The sequence below is a fragment of the Tursiops truncatus genome, chromosome 7 (assembly GCF_011762595.2).
Source record: "Tursiops truncatus isolate mTurTru1 chromosome 7, mTurTru1.mat.Y, whole genome shotgun sequence".
NCBI classification, from domain to species: domain Eukaryota; kingdom Metazoa; phylum Chordata; class Mammalia; order Artiodactyla; family Delphinidae; genus Tursiops; species Tursiops truncatus.
Genome location: NC_047040.1, coordinates 20,339,046 through 20,350,279, shown reverse-complemented (window position 1 = coordinate 20,350,279; position 11,234 = coordinate 20,339,046). Strand labels below are relative to the sequence as shown.

Here is an 11,234-nt window from a genome sequence, read left to right as displayed (position 1 = left end):
CCTGATGAAAACTGTGCAGACCCTGGGCCTCCTGTGTAATTCCGAGCCTGGCCCACCTCCTTAAAATTCTTTTATATTATTTTCCACAAGCATGTGTTTCTGTTGACAGTTTCATAAGTGCGATTGATCTTGAGTTCCTTGACCTTTGCTGTGGTCCAGATGCTAAGGTGGCAGGAACTGCTTCCATTTCCACAGTTTGAAATGTGTAACTGGAAAGTCGGACAAGAGGAGACTCTGGTCAAACCTCAGAAGCTAGAGATGGGAGAGCAGGCGGGCAGAGTGGGTGTCTGGATCTGGACTATTACAGATGATGTGCCAGAGGAGGCCGAGTGTGGACAAGAAAAGGGTCTTCATGGCCCTTTCCTGGCTTTGAGGATTTAAATCCAGCCTATGGAAGATCAGACTCTCAGCCTACCACTCAGGAAGATACATCCGATTTAAAGGGTGGATGCTATGGGGGCAAACTCAGCTCAGTGAAAGGAAGCACCCGATTGTCAGAGCTGTCCTGTAGACCAGTGAGGGTTTCCCAGAACCAACCATTTGCAAACCAGTCTCCTGATTTGTGCCATATTTCTGCACCACCTGTGCTATTATTTACCTAATATTTTATATTTATCTAGTATTTTCTTTAAAGCAACTTTAAGCCAATATGCTTTGTTTTATTTATTCTTGTCTTTAAAAAATAGCTATGAAATCATAGGTTAGATGTGTAAGTGACTGATACATACATACGTATAAGGTAATATACACATATATGTTTTTTCTAAATGTACGGAAGGTGATACTCCAGTATAGATACTGGTGGACTTTGGTGGGAAACATGGTGGCCTTCTTTACTCCCATCATGAACCTGGGCCAGTGTGATAAGGTCAGATGAATCACTGATTTCTAGCTTGGGGATGTTCCTCAGCGTCCCTGAGCTTCAATTTTCTCAAACACTGTATTCATCTCATGGGCTCTTGAGAGGATGAAAGGAATGAATACACATGTAGCAGGTATCGGTTATTAGCCGTGCCACTCAGAGCCCTTGCTGTTCCTCACTTTCTAGCTCAGATTAGAAAGGTGAGGGCGTTCCTGCAGGGGGAGAATACAGTTCTGGAGCTGGTTCTGGTGGGAGTATAGGGGGTCGAGAGCAGAGATTACAAACCAGCCTCCCATCTTCCGCTCTCTGTTATACTTCATTTGGCTTTAACTGTACTTTTAACGTCTCGGGATGTGAACGCATGCCTGTAGCCTGGGTATGCACCTTCCTCCTCACTGCCCTCCCTTTTCCTACTGTCTTTCCAGGGGTTGCATCCTTCCTGGACACCCAGCCCTCATGACGTGTGAGTGTGCCTGTGGGATGTTCCTATGTGTGGTGTGTCTGTGCACAGTCTCTGTGCAGTATGTGTGTGTGTATATGGTATGTGTGGTCTTTGTGTATGGTGTGTGTGTGTGCTCTGTGGTGTTTTCGTACATGTGTGTATGCGTGGTAGGTGCGTATGGTATGTGTGTGTAGTGTATGCGGTGTGCTGTGTTTGTAGCAACCCTGGGGGCAAAATCCCCTGAAGACACAGTTTCGGCCACTTCTGGGGCCTCTGGCCTCCCTTAGTCCGAAGCTCTTCCCAGCCCGTCCTCCTCGGCTTCTCCCACTCCACCCCCAGGAGTGCTCTTCTTTCTGCTTTCAGCCCCAAACCAAGATTCGCTTTCACAGGCCCTTTATGTTGCTGGAGCAGTGCCTCTCCTGGAGCCCAGCCCTCCCTCCTTTTCTGAAGGCCCTCAACCCCTGGGCAGGGTGTCAGAATTTCACTTTGATCTGTTGTTCCCTGGAACCCAAATCACTTAATCTCATCAAGGGGAAAGTCAGAAAGTGTGCCGTTTACCTAATAATAATAATTAGCTCTGAGCAGCTGCTTGTACACACACAATTGTTTAACCCAAATACAAGACCGTTTCGCTGGGGGTCCCCCAGATAGGAAACATGCTTTAGGGCATCAGCAGGGCCAGGCATGGGGAGCGATTTGCCAGGGTCTCACTTGGGGTTAATAATTCCTCCACCACCATGACCAGCGGTGCTGGCTAACCTCAGGTTTTGATCCAGATTTTCTCCAAACTAGGCCCCCATTTGTCACTTTCCCTCCCTGAGCTCTATGATTTTGTGTTGCTGTTTCTGTGTTTTCTAAAAAACTTACTCATGAACTATGTGTACTTTTCCCCATGAAATGCCAATAGAACTGTGAGGACAAAGTGAAGAAGATTCCTCCCGTTTGGATTCTGGGCTGTAAACCAGGTTTCTGTAGAGACCAGTCATTTAGGGGCGATTAAGTGTGTGTGTTTAGAACCTGCACTTTAGCTAGAATGATCGATTAATATAACTCCTGGACTTCATGGTGTCTGGGGGAAAGTTGAAGTCAAAAAATGTTCCACAGGGCTTCCCTGGTGGCGCAGTGGTTAAGAATCCGTCTGCCAGTGCAGGAAACACGGGTTCGTGCCCCGGTCCGGGAGGATCCCACATGCCGTGGAGTGGCTAGGCCCGTGAGCCACAACTACTGAGCCTGCACGTCTGGAGCCTGTGCTCCGCAACGGGAGAGGCCGCGACAGTAAGAGGCCCGCGCACTGCGATGAAGAGCGGCCCCCACTCGCCGCAATGGGAGAAAGCCCACGCACAGAAACGAAGACCCAACACAGCCCAAAATAAATAAATAAATAAATTTATTTAAAAAAAAAAAAATGTTCCACACACAAATGTCCAGTACTTCGGGGCTGCAAATAGTTTAAAGACTTTCATTATAGCCTTTGTGAGCTTCCAGCCTGGGGTCTCTGGCTTGTGACCACGGAAGAACCATTGGGGTTGGTCCTGGGAGAAATTCCACTGAAAGGACAAGGGCTCAAGGGAGCTTTCCTGTATCTGTCAGGAATCAGAGACTCATTTGCTCATTAACTCCTTGGAAAGCACTTTGGGGAAGGATTAAGAGTCAGGTACTACAATGGCAATCATACTGCAATATATAAATTATCAAATCAACATGTTGTATACCTTAAACTTACACAATGTTACATGTCAAATATTTTTCAATTATAAAAAAATGTAAAAAAATGTCAGGTGCCCTGTGTTCCATAGTCATGGATCTCACTGGAGAAGATGTGGAAAGCGGGATTTCTGGCTTCTTCTTAAAAGTCCTGAAAGTCGAGCCCCCCTGGCCCACATTCCCACTCTCACCCCTAGTAAGATTCCCCCTCCAGCCAGGCATGGACCTGTGGTTTGCCTTGGCTCCCACCCTCCCTCCCATCCCTGCTCTGGCTGGCTCCTCTCCTGGGAGTCTGAGGTCCTACCAGATGAAGCTGACGGGACATCCCCCCCAGGATGAGAGAGTGATGGAAAGTTGTGAGTATCAGAGGCTGAGCGGGTGGTGTTGATGCCCCAGGAATGAAAGTCAGATGTTAAGAAACCACTTCCTGCAGCCAGAATTGTGACAGCCTGTGATGAAAGGCGAAAGGAAAACTACTGAGGGCTCCATCCCTAAAGAAACTTCAGAAAGCAGAGGCCAGCTGTTTGACACGGTCACAGGGAGGTCTTGCCCCGAAGCATGAATAATTCCTCCCAGTTCCTTTCAGCCATAGGGTTCTTTTTTTTTTTTTAACATCTTTATTGGAGTATAATTGCTTTACAATGTGTGTTAGTTTCTGCTTTATAACAAAGTGAATCAGTTATACATATACATATGTTCCCATATCTCTTCCCTCTTGCGTTTCCCTCCCACCCTCCCTATCCCACCCCTCTAGGTGGTCACAAAGCACCGAGCTGATCTCCCTGTGCTATGCGGCTGCTTCCCACTAGCTATCTATTTTATGTTTGGTGTGTATATATGTCCATGCCACTCTCTCACTTTGTCCCAGCTTACCCTTCCCCCTCCCCATAATCCTCAAATCCATTCTCTAGTAGGTCTGTGTCTTTATTCCTGTCTTACCCCTTAACGGTTCTTCATGACCTTTTTTTTATCTGCCTGTCTCAACATTTCTCATAGGGTTCTTATTCTAAGAGAAATGTTGAGACAGGCAGATAAGAATTTGCTCTGATTTCTTTAAGAAGTTGCTAAATAACCCTTGGTCCCTACACATTCTTCCCTTTTGTGCTCAGCTTAAAAAAAAAAAAAAAAGACTTGATTTTTTTCTTCCAGAAAGTGCAGTTAGTATCACACTGTGAAGGGGAAGAGAAGACTAGAGGATGAAGATGGGGCAGAGGAGAAGCCATGAGCAGGCTGCTCTCAGGGAATGACACCAAGCAGAAGAAAGGTAGGCGTCGTTGCAGAGAAAGCTCTCTCGGAAAAAGCAAGTTTTGTGTCAATGCCAGTGAACGCTGCATATTCATCGAAAGAAATATGACTTAATTAATCTAGGGAAGGAGTATGGACTGACCCGGCCACCAACTCATTCAAAATAAGACTGTACTACGTTTTATGGGAGAGCTGCTAATGTCCAGGTGGAAGGGAGGTAGTGAGGGAGACAGGTCAGGCGTTACATGGATAAGGATGCTCGAGGGTTCCACAGTGGGGTGGCCTCCATGACTTGTGGAAGAAACTAAGAGATATTTGGGGCAGCCTCCCAGCATGTGGACTGGAGGGCAATGTCAGTGTAAGGACTTCCTTTTTTTTTTTTTTTTGGAATGAGACCGGGCTTTGAAAATATAAGAAAAAGAAAAGAGAAGGAAGCAGGACGTAAGAATGTCCATGGGAGCTGGTGAAAACAGAGCCGGGTACTGAGGCAGGACTGAGATGGAGAGCATGTGCCCCAGGGCAACTGTCTCCACATTCTCACCTGAGATATTTGTAACTATCTCAAGTAGTTGCAACCAGATACTGTGGTCTATATATTACTTTTCTTGTGATTAATTTTTCCTTCTTAGCTTAAAGGACTGCACTCAGAGTGATACAGATAAACTGATAAGCAGAGTAAGCACTTGCTAAGGGTCACCGCGTAGAAACAGAGACGGGGGGAGCCTAGAGAGAGGTGGCTGACATTTCAGCCTTCGTTATATGATTTTCAAGTCAGATCCTTCTAGGTCTTCCTGTAAGGCTGGTGCCTCCTGGGCTGGCAGGGGAAGATGAACCAGACTCATCAGTAAGAAGGGGCACCTCAGTGAAGGGAGGATGGCAAAGCCAGGGCAAATGAGGCCCTGGGTACTTCCCAGGAGGCAGGGAAGTTATCATTCACTTTTAAGTCCATTTAGTCTGTGGTTGTTGAAAGGGGAACCCAGAGATTTGAACTAATATGTCTAATTCACGTGGCTACTTGAGGCCAGGGCAAATGGAGCCTTTTCGTTTGTGGAGAAGGTGTTCTCTGAGCCTAACACAAGTGATCTTCCATATTGAGAAATGCACTGAAAACCATCCTTCTGAAGTTTGAGGTCCTGGAAGGGTCAGGAGCTGAGAAAGTCCTAAGGACTGCGGGTGCTGCACCCCCTTTTTCTAGGGACAAAGGCCAGAACTTGAAAACTGTTCTGGACTTGGGACAGGACCACACAGAGGCCGAGGGTTCAAGGCTAGGAGCTTTTGACTTTTAACTCTCTGTAGGCTGACGTATGGGTGGGGTGGAGGTCTGAGGCCCCTCTCAGCTCACAGAGGCAGTGGTTCTAGACTTCTCACCCTCTCCAAGCCAGCAACACTGTGTGTCCTGGGAACGCAAGAGTCACTCTTGTAGGACTGGAAAAGAAGACACCTGCCTTTTCTGGCACGATCTTTAATAAGTAGACTCAGGAAATTGGGTATAAGTCAGAGTGCTGATTCTATGAGCTACGTGACCTCAGGCAGGGGACTAGCCTCTTGGAGCTCAATTTCATCAGAAGCACAAAGAGGGTGGGTTGAATGATGTCTAAGCAACCTTCTGACCACAGTATTTTATGATTCTGTGTTCTGTGACCCCTGTCTTCCTTGGGAGGATCTTCAATCATTCTTTTCATTACTATTGCCTTTGTTCATATTAAGAATTGCTTTTTATTATTACTCCTCAGTCTGATTGACTGATTGGAGCACAAGGACAATCAGTCCTTATGACAAGGACAGCAACCAGGCATGGTTTAAGCAGTCATGGTTGAAACAGAAATTCTGCGGGAGCTGAAGTGACGGTCACAAATTCTCCCACCCTCCAGGGCTCACCCAGCAGACTTTTCTCCTGGGTAGGGCAGGAGTCTGGGGTGATACAAGGTTGCATGAGGGAGGCGTGACTTTGTCATTTGGGGAAAAAGGGTCCAGTGTCCTATTTTTGCTCAGGGGAGATGGCAGCTCTTTTAAATTTTATGCTTAAGTTTAGTGCTGATTTGGGAGGATTTTGAAGAGGCAGCATGGAGTACTGGATAAGAACATGAGCTCTAGAGGCAGAATGAAGGATTGCATATTCCAGCTCCCCTACCTGATTAACTGTGCATACTCAGAGAAGTTATTTCTTCTCTGTGTCTCAGTTTTCTCATCTGTAAAATGGGCATAATCCCAGGTCCTATTTCACAGGGCTATTGGAGGATTGAGTGAATACATGTTAGCGCAAAGCCTGACTAATAGTGACTATTGTGATGATCTTCTCAACCACCTTGTTACACAAATAATAGGAGTGAGGCTGAGAGAGAGAGAGAGAGAGAGAGAATGACTTGACCATGAGCACATGGCCAGTGGTGGCAGAGTTGGATGAATGCTTTGTTATCCTGTTTTGGTGGTGGTCTTGAGGGTCATGCTACCTCCCTGGATTTCCTATAACATACTCCAAACAATTTTTCTAAACGTATGTCACCTACTCCCAGCACTGATCACAGCCAGCCAGCACGGCTGTCCCAGTGTTGCCTGCACACAGGCAGCAGTCCAGCTTCCCCATTTCTACCCTGGGATTTCCTTCCTGCTTTTCTCTACCACTTTGGGGAGCACATCCAGGCCACTCCTGGAAGTGTGGACACTTCCCAGACTCCTCCAAGGCACAGCCCCCTCTAAATGCCCTTATTCCTATTGCCTGTGCTTCACCTTAAGGTATGGGTCACCTTGCATGGTCATTGCCACCTGGTCCCTGCTGTCAAGAACTTTGTGGGCACTCTCATTTGGGGCTTAACACCTACTGAACTTTACCCTCTCTTGCTGGAAGCTTCCCTCCTGCACTCCCATGACCTAGTAGCCTGCCCTAATTCTCTCCTTCCTTTGCTGCAAATGAGATGGGTGGTGGCAGAGCCCACTGCTCTGTACTCCTTTTCACACTGAACACTTCTGCTTACTTGCTGATGAAAATCCAGCCAAGCAGCCTCTCCTTCATGAGCACAAAGAGAAACTCAACTAATGGAGACATAGACATAGAGAATGAACTTGAAGACATGGTGGGGGAGGGGGAATCTGGGGCAAAGTGAGAGTAGCAGCGACATATATACACTATCATGTAAAATAGAAAGCTAGTGGGAAGCAACAGCATAGCACAGGGAGATCATCTTGGTGCTTTGTGACAACCTAGAGGGGTGGGATAGGGAGGGTGGGAGGGAGATGCAAGAGGGCGGGGATATGGGGATATATGTATGCATATGGCTGATTCACTTTGTTGTACAACAGAAACTAACACAGTATTGTGAAGCAATTATACCCCAATAGAGATCTATTTAAATAAAAAACAACTAGGGATCTCTGTGATTCCAAGACAGCCCAGAGCTCATGAACCCTTATAAGAGGAAACATTTACGATAGGGTTGGAGTTAAAGTATTTTCCCCAGCACACAACTATGTGTTGACTCTTTTCAAAGAAGCAGATTAAGGCGCAAAGAACTGAATTTTCATTTTAAATACTGGTTTGCAGTTGCACAAGTCATTTTCCAAACTCTTCTTTCTCTCTTTTTTAATTTAACATCATTATTAGAGTAATTGCTTTACAATGGTGTGTAACTTTCTGCTGTATGACAAAGTGAGTCAGCTATATGTATACATGTATCCCCATATCCCTTCCCTCTTGCATCTCCCTCCCATCCTCCCTATCCCACCCCTATAGGTAGGCACAAAGCACCGAGCTGATCTCCCTGTGCTATGCAGCTGCTTCCTACTAGCTATCTATTTTACATCTGGTAGTGTATATATGTCCATGCCACTCTCTCACTTCATCCCAGCCTACCTTCCCCCTCCTCATGTCCTCAAGTCCATTCTCTATGTCTGTGTCTTTATTCCTGTCCTGCCCCTAGGTTCTTCAGAACCATTTTTTTTTTTTAAGATTCCAGATATATGTGTTAGCATATGGTATTTGTTTTCCTCTTTCTGACTTACTTCACTTTGTATGACAGACTCTAGGTCCATCCACCTCACGACAAATAACTCAATTTCGTTTCCTTTTATGGCTGAGTAATATTCCATTGTATATATGTGTCACATCTTCTTTATCCATTCATCCAATGATGGACACTTAGGTTGCTTCCATGTCCTGGCTATTGTAAATAGTGCTGCAATGAACATTGTGGTATATAACTCTTCTTGAATTATGGTTTTCTCAGGTTATATGCCCAGTAGTGGGATTGCTGGGTCATATGGTAGTTCTATTTTTAGTTTTTTAAGGAACCTCCATACTGTTCTCCATAGTGGCTGTATCAATTTATATTCCCACCAACAGTGCAAGAGGGTTCCCTTTTCTCCACACCCTCTCCAGCATTTTTTGTTTGTAGATTTTCTGATGATGGCCATTATGACTGGTGTGAGGAGATACCTCACTGTAGTTTTCATTTGCATTTCTCTAATGATTAGTGGTGTTGAGCATCCTTTCATGTGTTTGCTGGCAATCTGTATATCTTCTTTGGAGGAATATTTATTTAGATCTTCTGCCCATTTTTGGATTGGGTTGTTTGTTTTTTTGATACTGAGCTGCATGAGCTGCTTGTATATTTTGGAGATTAATCCTTTGTCAGTTGCTTTGTTTGCAAATATTTTCTCCCATTCTGAGGGCATTTTTTGTGTGTGTGTGTCTTGTTTATGGTTTCTTGGCTGTGCAAAAGCTTTTAAGTTTCATTAGGTCCCATTTGTTTATTTTTGTTTTTATTTCCATTTCTCTAGGAGGTGGGTCAAAAAGAATCTTGCTGTGATTTATGTCATAGAGTGTTCTGCCTATGTTTTCCTCTAAGAGTTTTATAGTGTCTGGCCTTACATTTAGGTCTTTAAACCATTTTAATTTTTTTTGTGTGTATGGTGTTAGGGAGTGTTCTAATTTCATTCTTTTACATGTAGCAGTTCAGTTTTCCCAGGATCACTTATTGAAGAAGCTGTCTTTTTTCCATTGTATATTCTTGCCTCTTTTATCAAAGATAAGGTGACCATATGTGTGTGGCTTTATCTCTGGGCTTTCTATCCAGTTCCATTCAACTATATTTCTGTTTTTGTGCCAGTACCATACTGTCTTGATTACTGTAGCTTTGCAATATAGCCTGAAGTCCAGGAGCCTGATTCCTCCAGCCCTGTGTTTCTTTCTCAAGATTGCTCTGGCTACTCGGGGTCTTTTGGGTTTCCATACAAATTGTGAATTTTTTTCTTCTAGTTCTGTGAAAAATCCCATTGGTAGTTTGGTAGGGATTGCACTGAATCTGTAGATTGCTTTGGGTAGTACAGTCATTTTCACAATGCTCGTTCTTCCAATCTAAGAACATGGTATATCTCTCCATCTGTTTGTATCATCTTTAATTTCTTTCATCAGTGTCTTGCAGTTTTCTGCAAACAGGTCTTTTGTCTCCTTAGGTAGGTTTATTCCTAGGTATTTTATTCTTTTTGTTGCAATGGCAAATGGAAGTGTTTCCTTAATTTCTCTTTCAGATTTTTCATCATTAATGTGGAGAAATGCAAGAGATTTCTGTGCATTACTTTTGTATCCCGCTACTTTACCAAATTCATTGATTAGCTCTAGTAGTTTTCTGGTAGCACCTTTAGGATTCTCTATGTATAGTATCATGTCATCTGCAAACAGTGACAGTTTTACTTCTTCTTTTCTAATTTGGATCCCTTTTATTTCTTTTTCTTCTCTAATTGCTGTGGCTAAACCTTCCAAAACTATGTTGAATAAGAGTGGTGAGAGTGGGCAACCTTGTCTTGTTCCTGATCTTAGTGGAAATGGTTTCAGTTTTTCACCATTGAGGATGATGTTGGCTGTGGGTTTGTCATATATGGCCTTTATTATGTTGAGGTAAATTCCCTCGATGCCTACTTTCTGGAGGGTTTTTATCATAAATAGGTGTTGAATTTTGTTGAAAGCTTTCTCTGCATCTATTGAGATGATCATATGGTTTTTCTCCTTCAGTTTGTTAAGATGGTGTATCACATTGACTGATTTGTGTATATAAGAATCCTTGCATTCCTGGGATAAACCACACTTGATCATAGTGTATGATCCTTTTAATGCGCTGTTGGATTCTGTTTGCTAGTGTTTTGTTGAGGATTTTTTGCATCTGTGTTCATCAGTGATATTGGCCTGTAGTTTTCTTTTTTTGTGACATCTTTGTCTAGTTTTGGTATCAGCTTGATGGTGGCCTTGTAGAATGAGTTTGGGAGTGTTCCATCCTCTGCTATGTTTTGGAAGAGTTTGAGAAGGATAGGTTTTGACTCTTCTCTACATGTTTGATACAATTCACCTGTGAAGCTATCTGGTCCTGGGCTTTTGTTTGCTGGAAGATTTTAAATTACAGTTTCAATTTCAGTGCTTGTGATTGGCCTGTTTATATTTTCTATTTCTTCCTTGTTCAGTCTCGGAAGGTTGTGCTTTTCTAAGAATTTGTCTATGTCTTCCAGGTTGTCCATTTTATTGGCATATAGTTGCTTGTAGTAATCTCTCATGATCCTTTGTATTTCTTCAGTGTCAGTTGTTACTTGTCCTTTTTCATTTCTAATTCTATTGATTTGAATCTTTTCCCTTGTTTCCTTGATGAGTCTGTCAAATGGTTTATCAATTTTGTTTATCTTCTCAAAGAACAAGCTTTTAGTTTTATTGATCTTTGCTATCATTTCCTTCATGTCTTTTTCATTTATTTCTGATCTGATCTTTATGATTTCTTTCCTTCTGCTAACTTTGGGGGTTTTTTGTTCTTCTTTCTATAATTGCTTTAGGTTTAAGTTTAGGTTTTTTATTTGAGATGTTTGTTGTTTCTTGAGGTAGGTTTGTATTGCTATAAACTTCCCTCTTAGAACTGCTTTTGTTGCATCCCATAGGTTTTGGGTCATCGTGTTTTCACTGTCATTTGTTTCTAGGTATTTTTTGATTTCCTCTTTGATTTCTCCAGT

General features: G+C 43.6%; 1 long non-coding RNA gene across 1 annotated transcript in view; it reads left to right on the top strand.

Moving 5' to 3' along the window:
- The first annotated feature begins 4,205 nt into the window (after positions 1–4,205).
- LOC141279055 (uncharacterized) overlaps positions 4,206–11,234 on the top strand; it is a 33,036-nt gene continuing 26,007 nt past the window's right edge. The window contains exon 1 of the long non-coding RNA XR_012332805.1: positions 4,206–4,272. This is a non-coding gene — a long non-coding RNA (uncharacterized lncRNA). The remainder of the gene's footprint in view (positions 4,273–11,234) is intronic.